Source organism: Etheostoma spectabile, chromosome 13, assembly GCF_008692095.1.
Source record: "Etheostoma spectabile isolate EspeVRDwgs_2016 chromosome 13, UIUC_Espe_1.0, whole genome shotgun sequence".
Lineage (NCBI taxonomy): Eukaryota > Metazoa > Chordata > Actinopteri > Perciformes > Percidae > Etheostoma > Etheostoma spectabile.
In genome coordinates, this window is record NC_045745.1 from 15,865,797 (window position 1) to 15,886,255 (window position 20,459).

Consider the following 20,459-nt stretch of genomic DNA (forward strand, 5'->3'; position numbering starts at 1 on the left):
TGTGCAAGTTACCCATGCCATGGGCACTAACACACCCTGATACCATCACGGATGCTGGCTTTTGAACTTTGGGCTGATAACAATCTGGATGGTTCTTTTCCTCTTTGGCCTAGAGGACATCACGTCCATGATTTCCCCCAAAAAATTTGAAATGTGGACTCATCAGATCACAGCACAGTCCCTCTCAGATGAGCTTGGGCCTAGAGAAGCCGGCTGCGTTTCTGTAGAGTTTTAACTTGCGCTTGTAGATGTAGTGACACACTGTGTTACAACTTACAATGGTTATCCGAAGTGTTCCTGAGCCCACGTGGTAACATCCTTTACATATTGATGTCGCCTGAGGGATTGAAGGTCACAGGCACTCAATGTTGGTTTTCAGCCTTGCAGCTTACATGCAAAGAGATCTTCAGATTCTCTGGATCTTTTGATGATATTATAGACTGTAGATGATGAAATCCCTACATTCCTTGAAAGTGTACATTGAGAAACCTTTTAAATCTGCTCAGCCAGTTGTTCATAAAATGGTGAACCTCGCCCCGTCCTTGCTTCAAACAACTGAGTCTTTTGGGTATGCTCCTTTCATACCAAGTCATGACCAATAAACCTGTTCACCTGTGGAATGTTCTAAACAGCTGTTTCTTGAGCAATCCTCAACATTCCCAGTCTTGTGTTGACCCTGTCCCAGCTTTTTTAGAACGTTTTATCCTTACAGCCAGAGGTTCCCAACCCTGCACATTGTAAATTGTACTGATTTATTTTAAATTAATGTATCATCATTGTTACTGTTTCTATATTTTCATTTAAATGTTAACTGTTGCTGTAAAATATTATGTATGCACTTATGACCTACCCTGTATAAACAAATGTTACATAAATATAAATAGAATTTCTAATTAGTAGCATGTTAAGAGAATAAATACAAATAATGGCTGAGCCAAAAAAAGATGACTTGTGAACACGCATGTGAATATGCAAACAGGCTAATGGGAGACCACCTGTCTAGATCTATCTTTCAGAGTGTGTAGTGGTGATGTGTGGCAATTAGCTTTGCAATTATGCATCTCGGATGAAGGCAATACACTTTCACTGAAACTGTGCATATGCTGTTTTATTTACCAGGAAGTCAACCCAATACACCATTATTTAAAATACCAAATTGAGGGGGATGACACTGTCTCAAGAACTGAAGTAAGGCATTTCAGTCAAAAATGTATCCTGCATAGGGACAGGCCAATAAGTCACCCAATTAATTACTGTCCTTGCTACTGTCGGTGTGGCAGTAGATAAAACTGTCTTAGCTTGATAAGTATTTAAAAAGTAAGATTTTATATTAGCAGACAATTTAAATTACACAATCAAATAGAGACAACTTCAGATATTATTTATTCAAACAAGGCCCAGTCTTGCTTGATGTAAATTCTTTCAAATCTAAAAAGAAAGCTGGACAAAGTTGATATGCATCTGATTGAGCCATTATCTAGGATGGGGGAAACCACCAACATTGTCTGGTGAGGCTTGAAAACCTGGTTTGTACATTTTACGGATTTCCACTCCCTATCCTGGGTCAGCTGCAAGCACATCAGACAATTAGACAACCCCTTTTTTTGTTCAATATTGATCTTAGGTGCCAATGCTGAGGCTCGCATTAATAGAGTCTTATCTTGATGGTCTCAGGTTTAATGAGGTTGGCTGTGGACGTAGATCCCCCTGGGCTGGCAAAAGGAACAGATGAAAGGGATGCAAGCAGGGAGGGAAGTAAGGTTCGAAGGATGGAACATAAGCTTTCCTGAAAGAAACAAATCCAAGACCTATCAAAAGGCTGTGACTGACTCACACGTTAGGAGGACAGATTGTGGAAAATCATCTGCTAGTATTATAACAACTCAGAGAATGTGTCTGATCTTTGCTGTCATTGGTATTGGGTTTTTGTCAAACAAGTGAGAGCACACAAAAGCACTGGACAGGTATTTTTTATGGACAGAAAAAGGATTCCTGGGCCTCCAACATAGAGAAATGTAAACATGCAAAGTCTAAGAATTGCAAGAAGCAGCAATATTCAAGGTCATTGTATATGTGAACCTCTGTTTGCATTGTGAAAGCAGCATCTTATACAAGATTGGAAAATGTATTTCAGACTTGTCTGTTTGTCTTGCAAGTAATGTGAAATGATTCAATGTCATTACATTGGATGTCTGGCCTTCATTTTTACCATAAATATTCCTTGCAATGATTGTTTTCTCTTGGCTTAGTGCTTCCCATAAAAGCATGTACATAGCCTTATGCACCATTGTCACTCTGAATATACATATATGGTGAATGTAGTGTGCTTAATGATGTGCTGCCTATTGTACATCATGCACAATTCCCCTACCTCTGCATAAGAGGAACAGTTGTCAATATACCAATGCAACAAACAATGAGTCATGTTATTGTGCGCATTATTGATATCTCTGCACTAGCAGTGAAATCCTAATTTACTATACTTGGCCAATAAAAAAACATTCTCATTTTGACGCTGTTAACACAGTCCATCTACACATTTTCTAAAAAAAACAGACTAAACACCAAGCGGTTCATTGCGTCCCATTGAACAACAAGCCTGGCAGCAAGGTCAATATCTGTTTCCATTTAGATTATTCGTAAAATCAATTGCTCATGAGGAGAGTGGATTTAATGAGTTGTGATAACGAGCGCAATTCATTTTTCCTTGATCCTTTATGAAATCGACTAGACAAATGGTAAATGCTCAATGAAACTAAACACAGCTTTATCTTTATATGCATTTCTGTATCTATATTCTGTAAACACAGCAGCTAAGTACATAGTAAATAGGTATAAGGTCATTACGGATACCCTGCTCATTACCACCCATCAAATACTTGCTGAAAGAAGATGATTGAATATAAACTGTCCTTGCCGAACTGACCGACTGTGGATCAGGCTGTCGACCTGTATCTTGACCCATCCACCCTAGCTAAAACAAGGACATCTAGACAGTATGCATAATGAAGGGAAGTGGGGCAGCGATGCATGAAAATGCTCAAAATGTCTTATTCCTCTAATAGTCAGCCATCTCTTCTGTGCTTCCTGTAGACAGCCACCAAGAGGCTCAGTGTCATTTAGAGGTGAGAGCAGCATGAGCCAACCACAGAAAACATGACTTCTATTGGATGGATGTGATATGATTGACAGCCTTGAATTGCTTTCCCACAACCTTGGGAGGACTGGTGTGCTGACAAGTTAGCATTTTGTGTAACTGAACAGTGGCCCTGCGGTCACGTATCATACTGCTGCAGCTCATTGTTTGCCTCTGCTTTTTATATATTCAGACAAAAAGCACATCACACTAAATTTAGAGAATATTGCGAGAACTAGCATTTATGATGTAGAATTACCAGATAAGAAAGTTTCTATCTTATAGACTTTTAGGATATGGAGTTAATGAAAAATTTTACTAAGCTTACCTATGTTATGCATTAAAATGAATTAGTTCAGTTGTGGTTCATTTGCAGTTCATAGAAATTACTTGGCATGTGTATCAAAGTTATCAATTTTGGTGTAAAGTGTATAGGGGGAAGTAGTGCTAGGTCTTCTGATGTTGATATTTAGGGTCACATTAATATATTTTCTGAAACTATCTTGCAATTGCAGGGACCAGTTTTAATTTAATAAAGCTTTAAAGTTGTTCAAGTATTTGAGTGACATTTTTATTTTTGATTGAGATACAAAAACTCTCTCTGAGAGACCAGAAAGCACTTTGGGTGTTTTTTTTGTCAACCAAGTCCTTGACTTGAACTTATTTAACTTATTGGATTTATTACCTACAAAATTTGTTCAGGCCTGTGTTTGCCCTGTTCTTGATTTTGCAGCCAAGGTTTGTGGTCATTTTAGTTACCCCAAGTGAAGAAGATGTCCATAACCTAACCATCTGATATTTATTGAGTACACAAATATGCACCAATTTAACAAAAGGATTAACAAAAAGGTTGTACTGTCAGGCAGGCTGTGTGGTTTGTCACAATTTGTCAAGAAAGTAATTTAGGTTTTTATTGTCCTTTTTCTGAAATGTTTGTATTGTTTCTTTTACCATTATCTTTTAAGGTAAATAATCATTTGCTGATGTGGTTCTCAACAACCTCAATGGCTGTTTGAATAAGCAGCTTATTTATGTTTATACGTTATGCATATTACTTTTGGACTCTAATGTGGGATCAGCAAACCTAGACAGTGTATTTTTTCTCTGTAAGAGAAAATAGTGGTAATGGTGACAGACAAGTGCTCTAGATGTCCACATACAATTTTCTGGGTTTATGGAGTTCCCTCCATTTCTCTGAGTCACTACCTTCTCTTCGCCCTCAGTGTCATTTTTGTCTTTTTCTTCCTCTCTCCATATCTCATCCCATAAAGACAAAACACACACACACACACACGCGCACACACACACACACGCACGCACGCACGCACGCACGCACAGACTCACGCACGTGGTGCAATAAAAAACATCTATCCTAGAGAGTATGTCCCATTGGCCTCAGCCAAGTGTGTGTGGACTGATGATTGAATTAATCTAAATGGTGTTCGTGACGTCAGAGGTAAAACACAACACACACACACACACACACACACACACACACACACACACACACACACACACACACCACACACACACCACACCCAAACCACACACACACACACACACACTCTAAATCGTATCATCACAGCCCCATTGTGGCATATGGGCCTTTCTAGAGGACGCCATTGCTCCAAAGGGGGTGAAAATATCGAAAATGAGTTGAACCTCCACTGAGATGGGGGGGTCACTGCCTTGCTTTGCAATTTTCTGTCCTTTTCTCTCTGGGGTCAGTAATTGAGCGTCGGAAATTGAAGAAATTGCCACGAAGTCAAAACAAAGTCACAAAACAGCTTTATTTTCTCAGTTATGGCCAACTGGGAACATATGAGAGGGCCAGAAGGTGGTTTTATATCCATCCATGTTTGCACAGAACACAAAACAAGCATGTTTGAGCGTGTATGTTGTGTATGTGGGCAGACTGACAGTTGTTCAGTGGCAGTAATTTCCCTTGTCATCTACAGTTGTGTTAGTAAAGATGCTCTCATTGGTCCCTGAGCTGATTTCCAAATGTAGAGCAAAGCATCTCTTGACACCAACGCAGCTTGGCGACAGCTAAGTGCAACTTGTTTTCATCTTCAAGGACAAGGTGACCCTTCGTCATTGACACTAAAAAAAACAATTGAGAGCATCTTATCTTCTGGGGATATTAAACAAGACAAATAAGTATCCTCCCATCAGCACAGCAACAAAGAAAAGTGTTTGATGCACAGTAAGAATGTGGGAAAAGTTGCAGTGAAGGACATTCTGGTCAAGGCTGTAAGGTGGCTACAACTTGCCCTGAGCATTGAAAGAGGCAGCCAAAAAACATATGCAATTTTCAAAAATTAAAGTTTGAAGAGCTTTTATGAGTTATGTACAGTATTGTGCAGTAATCTGAGATTTTTTAAGGTGGTGCTTAAAGATACAATGCAAAGTATGAGTTATCAGAAATGACACACATTTAGATATTGCCTAGGTCAGCAGAAAATCACTTATATTCATTATGCTCTCAATTTCATCCTCCTTACTCCTAAGTGAAAGCAGTAATGGCAAAATGCTAGAATACAACAGCAGAGAAGGATACCACCCTGATCACAGTATCAAACAATTTATCATCCCCAAAATGAAAAGATCAAAGTTTGAAAAGTAGATTCATAATATACTTTGAATCTTGGCAAAAAGATGTATTTTGAGATTCACCATTTTCACTTATCCCTTTTTAGAGGGACAATTTAAATTTGTTTTATCCATCCCTCGGCCTGCTGATATATTCATAGAAACAATAAGTGTTCTTCCACATGCATACAATCTGAATCTTGGCAATTCCTTTCCTCTAGCTTTGCAGTATCTACCAAACTGTAATCTATGTCTGTATTAAAATTCATGAGGACAGATAAGAAGGGACTTTCATTAGTGTGGGATTCTGAAGCTGGTAGTTTGGGGTAAGTAAAAACCAAAATACTTCCAGCAGCACTTTCTAGGATCCCATCTGAGGTCAGAAAAGTAAGGTCAGGAATGTTGAGGCTCCTTGCACAAATTTCACTGGATGACATTTGCCATGAATGGTGGTTTTCCACAAACAAAAAGTGAACATTTTACAACATCTAACCTTCCAAGATTTGTTGAACTGAACACTAATTTGGCCAGTGGAAAGCTCAGAGAACACAGTGTATAACAAATGACAGCAAACAGGGGATTCAAATTAGCAAAACACAAGTTAATATTAGTGGAAATTCTCTTTTCACTACATATTAGAGGCACACTGAAATAATTACGTTGTGTTTGAGTAAGGAATGCACCAAATGTTTGGCAAACAAAACTGTTATGGTTTGGGGTTTTGTTTGGGGTTGTTTTCCCGTTTGGCCTTCCCTGTGTTTTTGTCCCAGTTTTCTCCGTTGTCTGGTGTTGCAGGTTCTGTCTTATGGTTCCCTGTGTCTGTGTTTTCTGCTTCCTGTTTTTGTTAGTCAGCTTCCTGTCTTGTCTTGTCTAACTTCACTTTGTTTGTCTGATTGTCCTGCCCCGCCCTGATATGATTCACCTGATGTGTCACCTGTTCCCCATTACCTCGTTACCTCTTGTATTTAACCTCTGTGTTCCCATTGTCTAGTGCTGCATCATTAGTTTTGTCCTCGAGCCAGTGTACTACATGTTTCTACGAGTTTTCCCGTTCCTCCGTTTTGTTCTCTGTGAGTACTCCCCTGGACTTTCCCCTTGTGATTGCCTTACCCTGCTCTGCCTTTGGTTTTGGAGTTTTTTGTGTTTTTTGGATTACCTATGTTTTGGACTTTGCCCGCCTTTGTGTTTTCTTGGACTGCAATAAAGATTTTTTGTTGAAGTGCCACTCGCCTGCTTCGACTCTGCTTTTGGGTCCTCCTCCTGTCACATCCCCTTAACACAAAATTATTTGGCCAAAAAAAAGCACTTGCGGTGTTAGGCCCTAATAAATAAAAAGGGCAAATAAATTATACCGAACAATTATATTTTGAATGACGTGATCAAATTGCAACCAGAGTGAAAATAATGCATGTTTTATAAATGCAGCAAACATGTCGGTAGTACAGAAGCACTGTCAAAACGGTCAAAACACTGCAATATTTAACGATTCCAATCCTAGGTACTTGTCTGTTACATGCACAAGCGCCGACAGCGAGAGACTATTTATCTCATGTCATTGCTGAGAAGAGCATTACACCTTTCCTGTTTTGGATTCCCAGACCTTGGTCGTGAAGCGGCAGTATTAACAGATGAGGTCACCTTGTCTTGAGAAGCTTGGTGTTTTATTGTTCACTGTTAACTCACTTTACATCATCTTCACTATCTCTTTTTCCTCTCTCTTTACCCTTACACAGCAGCACACGTACTCCGAATCCCCGCTCCACACCCACTGACGTGAGCACCTTGACATTCTCGCTCTAACTTATGCTACTATCGTAACAAGGAACCAAATTGTATGTGAGAAAGCAGAGAAGCTACTTTTAAAAATGAAGAACTGCCACCGTTCCCAAAGCAGTAAGCCTATGTCTAGGATAACTATTAATTTGTTGTGGGTCCATCCATTGCACGCTTTTCAATGCACTTTGTTGTAGACGTTCAGAGTAGCATTCAGTTGTAGCAGTCAGGTATAGGCCTAATATAGGCTATTAAAGAAGAGGGGCTAAAGATGACTAAATGAATATAGTTTTACTTTACTAATTCATTCATTTTAAGTTATACTGTGCTTCGTTGGTATAATGTCTGCTGGAATGTTAAAATAATGTTCAGTGTTAAATATAAAACTATATTTTTAGTACTATTACAAATAATTTTAAATTGTGTTTTGTAATTGATTTTTTCTTTAAAAAGCATGACAAAATAGTTAAAAAGCACAAAAAATTGGCAAAATAAATTTGACATTTGACATTCATTTGACAGCATAACATGAGCCGTGTGTAGTATTACACATTGCTAGCTGCTATGTTTTCCAAATTATGCAACAGCTCAAATAAGTAATCAACCTTGTCTATACTGTAGCAGGCACTGCCACGTAAAAACATTGTAGATATGTCAGCTTTAATGATTGATGGTCAAGCATATATAGTATTTATTCTAAAACATTCAGAGACAAGACATTCAGGTTCAAAATCTTCTATGAATTGCTTTATGAATCAAGTTTTTACATAGCTGTCTGTACAATGCCCAACATAGCAACAGGTGGGTCAAAGAACAGCTTAGGGCCCAAACCCAGTCCTGTCCGTCCTGTTTTGATATGTGGACTTTGCAGAGAAAACAATGCTCAACATTTCCCTAATAACTGGCTGAGCACACATTATGATAGACAGAATTTGTGATGGACATTTTTTCATACCCAAAACTTTCCCACATGAAACATCAAAAACTTGTGTTTCCATCGACTCTATTAGCATCTCATACAAACATTGTACGTTAGTAAGTTTTTCCACATGCTCATTACATAGCAGCTGCAGATGCAGCTTCATCAATATTTATATTCTTGGTGACAAACATAAATCGGGTTATATTATTTGTACTCATTGATAGATTTTGTTGCACAATTAAAAAAGTGAAGGGCATGTATGACACAGTTTCAGACACCAGTTATAGTTCCAGTGCTAATCAAGATGCTAGAATATCTAATAAATGCCTTTGAAAATACTTTAAACTGACCACCATACAATAAATGGACACATCAATAACAATTTAGCCAAGTGATATTGTCTATCAATATTAGCTTGATTGAATGTTTTGGCAGAAAGAGAGTTCAAGAGTATTTTCTTTTAACTTAATAAAGAACTGGGGTGCTGCTGTTGATGCATACTTCAATGGGACAGCATTGGCCAACAGCAGAAATGTTTTGGAGGCTACGTTTTACATTTCTCCTTATTTCCATAAAAAACTAATAAAGCACAGGTGCCCACACTCTTTGTGCATATCTGGCACAGACACAGCTACTGCTAATTAATAGCGAGGACAGAACTGGAGTGCCACGGTGCTCTCTCTTTTAAGCGTATGTCATGCTGTCACCAGAAATTTGTTTTGTGGCCGGGACTCGACTGTGACTGCAGATTTCCTGACAAGGCTTTAGGCGCTTGCTTTCTAAGCACCAGCTGGTCACTTATTAGCTCTGGCATGCATTGAAAATGCTATTGATGCACAGTTAATGGTCTCAACTCCTGATCCTATTTCCTCAGTCCATTGTCAGAGCTGGCAGAGAGCTACAACTACAAGTACTATTACATCAGTTAAACCTTGAAATGTATGCAGATGACATTACAAATTCAGAATATCTAATTAAAGTAATAAATGTAATCAGCTGATTAACAAACTTTTAAAGAGAATCTCATTATAGGTTACCAGGTTTCAAGGGTAAAACCTGGCCTTCCTAATAATAAAAGCTTGAAGCAGGCAGTTGAGTCAGTTGTCTAAATCAGCAATATCTTTGGAAAATTGAAACTTCACATCCAGAAAATAGTGAGTCAAGGTTCCAATTATACCGTGTGATTAAGACTTGTTACACTATCTCATTCAGAAATGATTTTAAAAAAATCATATGATTGCAGACAAGCCACAGAGACATCACAAAAGACCCAAGCCCTCCCCATCTTGGACTGTTTTATCTACTGCCCACTGGCTAGAGGTTTTGCAGCATTCAGATTCTGCACCAGCTTCTTCCTACAAGCTATCAGACTCCTGAACTCAAAATAAATAAAGTACATGCTGGAAATGACCTAAAACGTATTCTTCTGCATTTTATGGCAGGTTGCGCCCAAAAAATACCCTAAAACATAATCGTAATTCATTATTCATTTGACAAATAATGTTTCCATTGGCATTTACTGCATAAGCTGTTTACCAATTAAGAGATTAAAGCAAGACAGTGTTGGCAGTATTGACGGCAAAATAGGTTGGAGAATATTTTGTTCTGTGTGACAGGCGCAACATCTTTAAATAAAACGTTTTTAATAAATATGTACCTGCATTGATGTCAAAACCTAGAGACTTTGAAACATCACCATGTCTTTTATTAATATGTATTCATGTCAAAATGACACAAACACTTTTTCCTATTCTATTTCGCCTGAAAACGCTTCCAACACGCTTGCGTGTTGCGTGAAAAATAGCCGAAATAACAACGGACACGCCACGCAGCTGACACGCTCGCACAACGCATCCAGAGGCTAGCCAGCCTAAGAGCGAGTATGGCAACAATGGCGAGTAGTGGCGACCCAAAAGTGTTTGTCGACGATTTGCCAACCACTTTAAGATTGCAAGTTTGAAAACTTGTGTTTCCCAGTCAGATATAGTAGTGCAGGCGAGAGAGATAAGACGAGGACTGTGTGTCGGTGTTGCTCAGCAGTTGTTGGGTATGTGAGCTGAAATACATCTAACATGCTAACGCAACAAACAACAAGCTGTATATCCAAGAACACTTAAATCAGTGTAAATTACGTTATATTAGACAATGACTTCTGTTGTAGATTAGTGTTACGTTTCCAGAGTCGTGGCTCCGAACCATAATTCTAGTTTGGACAGACGCCTTGTTTCTTAAGGCTAACTATATTAGCTTTAGCCAGGCTGGGAGCAGCTTTCTGCGATGAAAAATGGCCAGGAGACGTTATGATAACGTTGCGTTAATCAGGTAATTTAGTTTGTTTTTGCAGAGAACAGAGACGCTGTATTTTTGTTTTATAGCTGATTGTCTTATTTTGTTTACAAGTTACAGATGGAGTCTGGAGATGACGTGGGGTACTTTTTGTTTACTGTTTCCATCTGACTTTACACACTTCCGGCTGTTGCAGCTAGCTCAGGGGAGAGACTCTATGACACTGGGTGCTACAGCCTGAGACAAACAATAAAAAAAATTGCCTTCTGTATTTTTGTTTTGTTTTTCCCTCCATTGTATCCAACTTGTACCAAAACAGGATGTCTAAACCAAGGTATAAACCGAACCCTGACCGCTATGTATTGTTTTACCCTTAATTCATGACTTTTTGACTCAAGACCTTTTCATTTTGGGTGAACCTTTCCAGGGATAGAAAAAAGATTCCCAACTTTTTCCCCAAGTGTTGCCAAAAAGTCGTTTTCACAGCCCTGCTGTGAACTAGGTCTTTCAAGTTCAGCAGGGCCTCCCTCTGTCTCTGTCACACTGACTGCTGTTTGTTCTCGGCCTGTCCCCCCTACTTTGGCAGTGACAGGCATAGTTCAATAATGCAGGTGGTACACAATGTGTAAACATTGCAGGGGGTGGGGAACTCTGTGTGTGTGTGTGTGTGTGTGTGTGTGTGTGTGTGTGTGTGTGGGTGTGTGTGTGGGTGTGGGTGTGTGTGTGTGTGTGTGTGTGTGTGTGTGTGGCGCGCGCGTGTGTATGTTGTGTCAAGTTACAGCAGTTACAGCCAGCTTCAGTTTAAGGTTTCTGAGGAAGGAGAGAGGGCCTCTTTTGTTGACTTAAAGCAACCACCATTAAACAATGGTCGATAAACTGCAATTTCTGTTCACCCATGATACTTCTCACCCCTTCCTGATTGTGTTGACTTATTACCCTTTAACAATTCTTCCTTTCCTTTACCAAAGGTTCTTGCCCTCTTTCTAACCTCTTCTTTCTTTTTTTTTTTAAACCTTCAATATCCTCTGACCTACTTTCTCCTAATTGGCAAAACTACGGTACCTCATCACCTGCCGGCCATGAGTGCACACACACACATTGTAGAGTCATTAATCAAAGCAACAGTGCAGCTGACTTACAGTACCTCCAACAATCTAAATTCTGATGTGGATTGATATTTTTTTTATGAAGGTCAAAGAGTATCACAAAACAACATTTCTTCCTGGAAAAGTGGATACACACACAACTGTGAGTGAGTTTACGTGTGTGTGTGTGTGTGTGTGTGTGAAGGCCAAGGGTGTATCTGGGCGCTAGCCACCGTCCCCTCTGAACCATATGACCGTAAATCATCATCAGATATTGCAGTTGAAGTACTTTATTTTGTCAACCATAGTTGCTTCAACTGCAAGACACACACGCGCACACACGCGCACACACGTGCACGCACACGCACGCACACGCAACCACACACACACACACACACACACACACACACACACACACACACACACACACGGCTGGCACAACTCATAACCTGCCATTTAAGATTTGATTAGGGATAGTCTGGAAAGTTAAAACCACGCTCTGTGTTTTCTCTGGGGAAGTGCACTGGCAATCAAATTATCCCGCGAGATATTTATAAAGTGATACATAAACTTCTTTGTGATAATAAACACCGGGAAAACAGTTACTGACTGAAAGCTACTGGCTATAATGAGTGACGCGTGAAAAACTATAAGCCGCTCTCCGACCAGGTAGTTACTGGAACGTAGTTATAGAAATAGTCGACTTCTAAACAGTTCTACTAACTTTTCTAGACTTTACTAGACTTTTCACATAAACTTTGCATGGCAAAAGAAACTTCTATTATCTCAGCGGATAATTTATTTTGGGGTACATCAACTTACCAGCCCAAATACTTAAATGGTCCTTGTTTAAAACGTCACGTTTTAACATTTTTAAATTTACAAGTAGCCTAATCCAGAGATATTAAACTAGGCATGAGGAATGTGCATAATGAACGCAAGCAGACCCACGGAACTGCGCCCGCCCACGTCACCCTGCACTGGGCACGCTCATATGACGGTTCTCCCAAGGTCCTGTAGCTGTAATAATGGATATAGCTAGCTAATGGGTGTAATTCACCATGTGTTTTTTGGCATTTGCCCCATGTAGGCTGAATCCTGCAGTGGCCTGGTTTTGAATCCAACCAGCGGCCCTTTGCTGCATGTCATCCCCATCTTTCTCCCCCCTTTCCTGTCTATCCACTGTCACTAATAAAGGAAAGGAAAAAAAAAAAAATGGACCTGCTGGAACTGCTAGTTACAAGCTAGCAATCAAACACAACAAAGGCTGTCACTTGTTTGACTTTTTGAGCTAACATTAACAATTAAACAATCATAGATAGCTAAAACAATGATTCCCATCTTCTGTTATTGTTTGTAATAGGACAGGTTTATTATTTTATGGGTTTTACAAATTTCAGTATGACACGTAATGCCATGTCATGACCAAAAGAACAAGATCCAGGGTACAAGCTTCAATCTCCCTTAGAGACAGGGTGAGAAGCTCAGTCATCCGTGACGAGCTCGGAGCAGAGCCGCTGCTCCTTCGCATCGAAAGGAGCCAGTTGAGGTGGTTCGGGCATCTGGTAAGAATGCCTCCTGGGCGCCTCCATAGGGAGGTGTTCCAGACACGTCCAGCTTGGAAACACCTCAGGATCCCCCAGTTGGAGCTGGTTAAAGTGGCTCATGAAAGGGAAATTTGTGGTCCCTCCTGGAGCAGCCCCCCCCAATACCGGATAAGCGGATGAAGATGGATGGATGGATGGATGGACGTAATGCCCTAAACTGTTTAAATCTGAGCATGCGCAACTCTCTTCTGCACTCGACCAGCGTCGGTCTGACTCATCGGGTATGACACGTTATGCCGTAAACCGTTTAAATCTGAGCATGCATGACTCAAATCTACACTCACATTGGGCAGGGACCTGAAGTAGGAGCTGAAAGAGTTAAAGGAACTGCTGTCAGAGGAACTTAAAAATCCCCAAATTGGTCTAGTCAGAACAGTCGGGTTCTAGGAATGTTATGTTCTAAGAACTACAAAAATCCCACCGATCGGAAAATCGCGTATATAAACAGGAATGTATGAGAGAGTTAAAGGAGATATGAAAAACTTAGAAATAAGAGAGACAGATCTTAAATTTGTCAATAACTGTTTCACACTTCCCTATGTCATGTTATGACCATTAAACTTGAAGTTTCCATTAAACTTGAAGAAACCGCTGCTTTAAGAGCAACGGTTTCTTAAATGGGAGCCAAAGTCCATTTGCTGTCTTACTGTACATTTTTTAACTGTTTCACCAATCACAACATAAAGGTACAAAGCAATATTTACATTATTAAACATATTATAATAGACGGATTAAGCAATAATCTAGGAACTACCAGGAAGGTAGCAGAGTAGAAATGTGAATAAATGTAATAAACCCATGTAACATTTGTTCCTTGATGCCAGAAGGGTCAGTTGCTCTATAAGCATATGTGTAGTTGAGATAAAAAAAATACCTGTGGCCTGAAAAGTAAAAATTCTGAAAAAAAAAAACATATTTGATGGTTGTGTTTTAACTAACTAATTCAACTGCAATACATACATTATAAATAAATGTAAGGTGAAGAAAAAAGTTTAAAAACTTCTGCAAGCATTATTTCATCAAATCATACCCACTCTCACCCACCACGGCCCTCTAACATCCAATCTAGGTTTTTAATACAGCCCTCTCCCAATGTAGAACAAGAATTGCTTATATACAATCCTGTGTACTGGTAAATAACGCTGTGTTTCATTTATAACAAGACTGGCAGGACCCTACAACACTCCACAAGCCTGACAACTCAAGGTCATGGATTAATTTCCTTCTCCACGGCTCCATGAGCATTCTGGTATTTTCTTCATGGCTCCATTTTAAAAGGCTACAAAGATTTCTTGTGAGCAGAAACATCTATATGTGGTGTGTAATCAGCACGTGTCATCTGGAGATTTCTACAGTCTGGATCACTGGTTCAACCTTCTCTGGTACACTCTGGTCAAAACCATTAAATTTGAAGCCTTACCAAATTATGAACTGCCTGCAAATGAAATGTCACACACACAAACAAAATATTGATTGCTTGGAAATGTCACATAAGACCTTACATCAGTAGACAATAGAGCCAGTAGTGCAGAGAAGTTGCATTAACTTGTGATGTCTTATGCACCACAAAATAGCACTGTATTTCTGTAAGCTTTAATAAATGTTCAGAACAAAAACATCATACCACAGACGTAACACTAGAGTTAGACAGATAAATCAGATGAGCATCTGGACATATTTTCCATCCTACAGATGTGGTTATTTATCTGATTTAGGTCATTGGAAGTAGAAGTTAAACTCATAAGAGCTCAGTCTGAATACTCCTGGGGGTCAGGGTCATTTCCCTGTCAATCACTTCAGACAGTAGAAGTGTGGTAAGATCTAGCTTTGATCCCACAGTTCACAAATGTCAGTGCAGATCTATGAGCAAGGAACAACACTTTGATGAAAATATTACAATAACAAACACAAGTGAAGGAGCCTTGAACCAAACAAGGACCGATGGGAGCCCCAAGATCATACAGCAAACGGTTAGAAAATAGACTGTAGTCCTAATAGCGTCAGGAAATATTATTTGTATGGCATAAAGCTACTACTGTGGAAGTGCCATTGAGCAGAGTCAAGTCTCAAGTTGCTCAGTGGTCAACAGAAAGTTATGTACCAGATAGACCCAAGTCCAGAATGTAAAGTAGGGCACAGCTAACAAAACAGAATTTGTTCTCAGCCAGACGTTCCCCAGATAAATGGATTCATGATGGCTGAGTAGCAGATCAGTGACTGAACGTGCCAATTTGATTTCGTTTTAAACACTAGATGACATTGAATACATTTAATTATCATGCTAGACTCAGAGTTGGACGCAGAATCGAGTCCAGTCATCCAGTGTTGTGAACTACTCCAAAGTCTACAGTCTGGGCTTTCCCATCTACCACCAAGTTACTGTAGCAGCACAGAAAGAGCAAGCCTCCCACAGGATCCTGGGTAATTTAGCAGGTAATGAGCACTGCCGACTCTGTCGCCCAAGATGTCTTATATCTGGTTGTGGAAGAAATACACACGCACGTGTGCGCACACGCGCACACGCGCACACGCGCACACGCGCACACGCACACGCACACACACACATAAATAACCATAAGTCAAGTTTCCATAAAGCTATAAACACACCTCTGCGCTATCTTACACCTGCTGCAATTTTTTCATGCTCCAACAAGCAGTGAGTTTGCATGGTAATTAGCAAACCGTTTCTTTTAGGCTACAACTTTTTTATAAACAAAACATGCCTAGCCTTTTAATTAGAAATTGTACAAAACTGGTAATAACATCAACTTAGAAATGGTAAAAGTCAGCTAACAGTCAGAGAAAGTTCAAGGAGGCCACAAAAGAGACCCCATATACAAGCACCTCATATCTTACCTACTAATCTGAGAATTATGTCATTCACTCCCTTGCCCAATTTCTGTCGATTCAGCCCACTTGCAGAGCTGCCGCCCCTACACGCTACTCCTATATCAGCCTACATTGATCTCATGTTTTAGGCTACCTGTAAGATTAATGCCTTTTTTACCATCTTACTGAACTGGAAAGCTGTAAAGATACATTGATTAATTGTCAACTGTTAATCTGATTGCCAACTATTTTGATAATCAATTAATCAGTTTGAATCTTTTATTTGGAAAAGGGGTAAAAATTCTCTGACTCCAGCTTCTTATATTTTTATATTTTCTAGTTTCTTAAATTGAATATCTTTGAGTTGTGGACAAAACAAGAGACACGTCCAGCCTTCCCTCCTCCACCTTATTGCTCCACGTACTCCAGTGCCGACTCCTCAGACTTCTTGGCCTCTGTTTCCCCACTACTCCTGAGCTCCCTCGCCTGCCTTCCCCAGTTCTCGAGTCCAAGCTCAAGTCCCTGTCGTCCGCCTCCCCAAATATCTGATCCTTCACTCCTATCTCTTCACATTTTCCCAATAAACTGTTTTCCTGAGCCTTGCATTTGGGTCCGTTCTGTCGTGTATGTATAACAGCAAATAATCATTAGTTGCAGTCTTACTGTACTTAACTGTTAGTACGCTATCCCTACAACTGGTTTCTTTAAATCACAGAGGTTTAAATGATCTCACACACGTTCCAGAATTATTCCCTCAACAGTCTAATAAAAAAAGAGCAACCGGCATACACGAGTATGAGGGGTGGAGAACGCCTAGGAGAGGACTGACAGACATCTAGAGAAGAAAGTTGGATTACCAAGTCTATCAATCCAAAGTCGAGCATGAGACTTCAGATTGCAGAAAATTGTGTGTGCCCTTGGGAAGATCAACATCCTTTGTCTGCTCGAAAGACAATGACTGTTGCATTGAAATGACGCCAAATGGAGGAATGGTACAGGCACGGGTCATTGATTGGCTAGGGGTGTGTGCGTGCGTGTTGGTAGAGAGAGCAATCTTACCCGGAGGCATACAGTCTCCATCCGATTATACAGAGCATGAAGAGGTGATCATTCACCTCCACTTGTCCTTCTAAAGTCTCATGCAAGCACACACCCCACACACACAAACACACACAACAAGGAATGGTGAAAGAAGGCACATAAAGAAGGAAGAACATGCAGTTTGGAAGAACATGCCATTTACATATCACCCATTCCCATCACACATTTACCCTTGCATTATGCTCTCGTCACTCTGGGCTTGAATTACAGTCACTTGCAGTCGATGGGACTCGATGGGACTCAAATTACAGTGAATCAAAAACCTGCTGGGATGCGCTGTCCCATCTCACATGCAGTAAGAACAAATAACTAAAACAACAACCTGACTGAGAACAAATTTAAACCTTTTTGATTTTTTAGTCTACAAAATATTTTTTTAAACTGTGCATCACAAGGCAAGCAAATTATTATACGTACAGTACATGTACACAAGATGCTGGAACCAGCATGTCTTTGGCATTATCTGCTTAAAAAGTAAAAGAAAAGTTTGAAAAAGGAAAATGTATCAGTTCTCAAGATTTTTGTTAAACCAACAAATTCATAAGAAGAGAATATCAAAGTTAAGCACTCAGCAAGGTCATAACTTATCAATGCAACCACCTGAGACACCTTTCTGGGCATTTTTAGGAAATGACAGGGAAGAGAAAGGGCAAATGACATGCAGCAAAGGGCCACAGGTTGGAGTCAAACCCGGCCCTGCTGCATCGAGGAATAAACCTCTGAATACAGTCGTCTGCTCTATCAACAGAGCTAGACCAGCACCCATTACACACCATTTAAGAAAGAACAGACACTGCTCTCTTAGACAAATTTTTGCCCTTTCTTGTCAGAGCTTTTGCTTTTTCTTGTCTTTTTTTCTCAGACAGAAAAGAGTCAAAGTAGGAGCGGGAGGGAGGATGAAGAGGAGAACAAGGAAGAAGCTGAAGAGGAAACAGAAATCAAGAATTGGTGATCCATTTTGTTGAACACCTCTGACATCAAGTGTACAGAGCTCCAGTACATTAATCACAAAAGTAACTAAAAACAGCACATCTACTGTGACACACACACACACACACACACACACACACACACACACACACACACACACACACACACACACACACACACACACACACACACACACACACACACACACACACACACACACACACAAAGCTGTCCCGGTCTCCCTGCTAATGAGATTCAAGATATTATTCCCTCCTCTGCTATACTAAGGAATGGCAGAGAGGCACTGTGCATCTTGACAACACAGGCCCGGTTTGGCAAAAAACTATTCTTTCCCTGTGAGGACAGTGTGTTTGAGTCAAATTAAGTTAAATATACACTCAGCCACACACATTTGAAATGCCCTACGCACACATAATCATCCTAACAGTCACTGTGTATCTCTAGGAGGTCCAGTCAAAGCAGAATGGTGGTGAATATCAAAGATAAAACTGAGGTTGAAGTCTACTGTTATTATTGTAGGTGTGTGCATGTATCATCTAAATTATATGAAAGTTTGGTTTGATAACAAAAACTTCTAAGCTTTCAAGTTGAAAAAGTTGCCTCCGAGCACTGTAGTCATCAATCAATACAAAAATGTACTCACATAATTTTGTTTGAACAGGTAGGTGTTGGTCATGCCGGGCTCTACGCCTGCCATGGTGCCTGTTTGATTAGCTAAAGGATTATCAGCCAGGGACCATTCGTGGATGTTTTTGCCCCTTATCCTGGAATGTCTCCGGATGGCAGGGAAGAGAACAGGGACGTCTAACTGACACCCCCTGCAGCTAACCTACGTCAGGAGTTGATAGCTCCCCATGTCTTTTCCTGACAGCTTGCCTTCTCAGTCTCTTCAAAAAGCTCACTGATGGTTTTTACAGAGTCCTCTAGCCCTGGTTTCTGAGTAGGTGTGTTTTTGATCCTGCCAAAAGCTTCTAGCCCCGACCTCACACTCTGTCTGCCTTCCCTGCACTCTGCGTACTTTATCTTTTCTTTTATAGCCTGACTCTAACCCATCTTCCCATGGCACTGTGAGCTTGACCAGCATCAGATGTTTTCGGCCGCAGTATGGTGCTACAGAATCCTCCTGGAAAATGGAATTGCCTATAGACTAAGCAGGTCCTCCATTCTCCACGCCACCAATGATAACTGGAGAGTTGGTGCTGGTCTCCTGCTGGTCCTGCAGATTTCCCTTTCCTGAGGAATTGGATCCTCTGTTGGCTCCACATTGGACTTTCATGGCTTTTAGGGGTAAATGGCGTGCATTCCACCCGGTACAGGCTTGCTGTTGAGAAGCACCTTGGGAGCCCTAGTTATTTGTGGCGTTGGCTTTGGCTTTGGCATGCTTCCTGCTCAAAGCTTTTGAGGTGACTTCACAGCTTCAAAGACCAGATTACCCTCAGGTATAGTTGTAACATCACACCTTGTACATTCCAACTAGCAAATGGTCTTGGAATTCTGGTCTTTGTGGATGAAGGCTACCACTGCTTTTTGCCACTCTGATGGAATGATCAGTTTTGTCAATGCAGTTCTCATCGGTATCCATGGAAGCTTTAGCACTACTGGGCCGTTGTTATGTAGCTTGTCTGGCATCCCGTTTTGGCCCAGTGCCAATGCTGGTCATGCTCAACAGATAGCCTTGCTAACCAGATAGCTTAGGCGCATAACCTGGTGGGCCCAGATGCTTGTTGCCTGTGGGGTTGCTGTATTGAACAAGAATGGGTTTTTCCAGGTCTTCTTTGGAAATCTCCAGCATTCCGTTGCTTTTCACCTCAAGGAGTCAGCATGCAAAACAAAAGGATTGGTGAAGAAGTTTGTCCTCTCCTCTTTTCCTCTGCGCTGTGCCCTCTGCAGGTCGGCCAGCAGAGGCTTCAGAAACTCCTTTTCTAGAACAGCACTGGGGAGGAGGGTCTGGCTAGTCCACACAGCATTCGAGGATGGGAGAAAACTGTGCTGTGGTTCACTGGCATTTCTTTAAACCAATCACAATTGTCACAGGCAGTACTAAGAACGTGGAAAAGCCACGGTGCCGCTGCAAAGTCATCTCGGGAAGGAACTTGTTTTGGGGAACATGAGTACGTTAAAAAGTTGTTGTTCAAAACCCTAATTGGACAGATAGTCTAGCTAGCTGTCTGGATTTA

At 40.6% G+C, this 20,459-nt stretch overlaps 1 long non-coding RNA gene across 1 annotated transcript in view; it reads right to left on the bottom strand.

Moving 5' to 3' along the window:
• LOC116700470 (uncharacterized) overlaps positions 1-10,221 on the bottom strand; it is a 22,049-nt gene extending 11,828 nt beyond the window's left edge. Inside the window, exons 1-2 of the long non-coding RNA XR_004334666.1 lie at positions 10,081-10,221; positions 3,797-3,804 (exon numbers count right to left, since the gene is read on the bottom strand). This is a non-coding gene — a long non-coding RNA (uncharacterized LOC116700470). The remainder of the gene's footprint in view (positions 1-3,796; positions 3,805-10,080) is intronic.
• Positions 10,222-20,459: the final 10,238 nt, after the last annotated feature.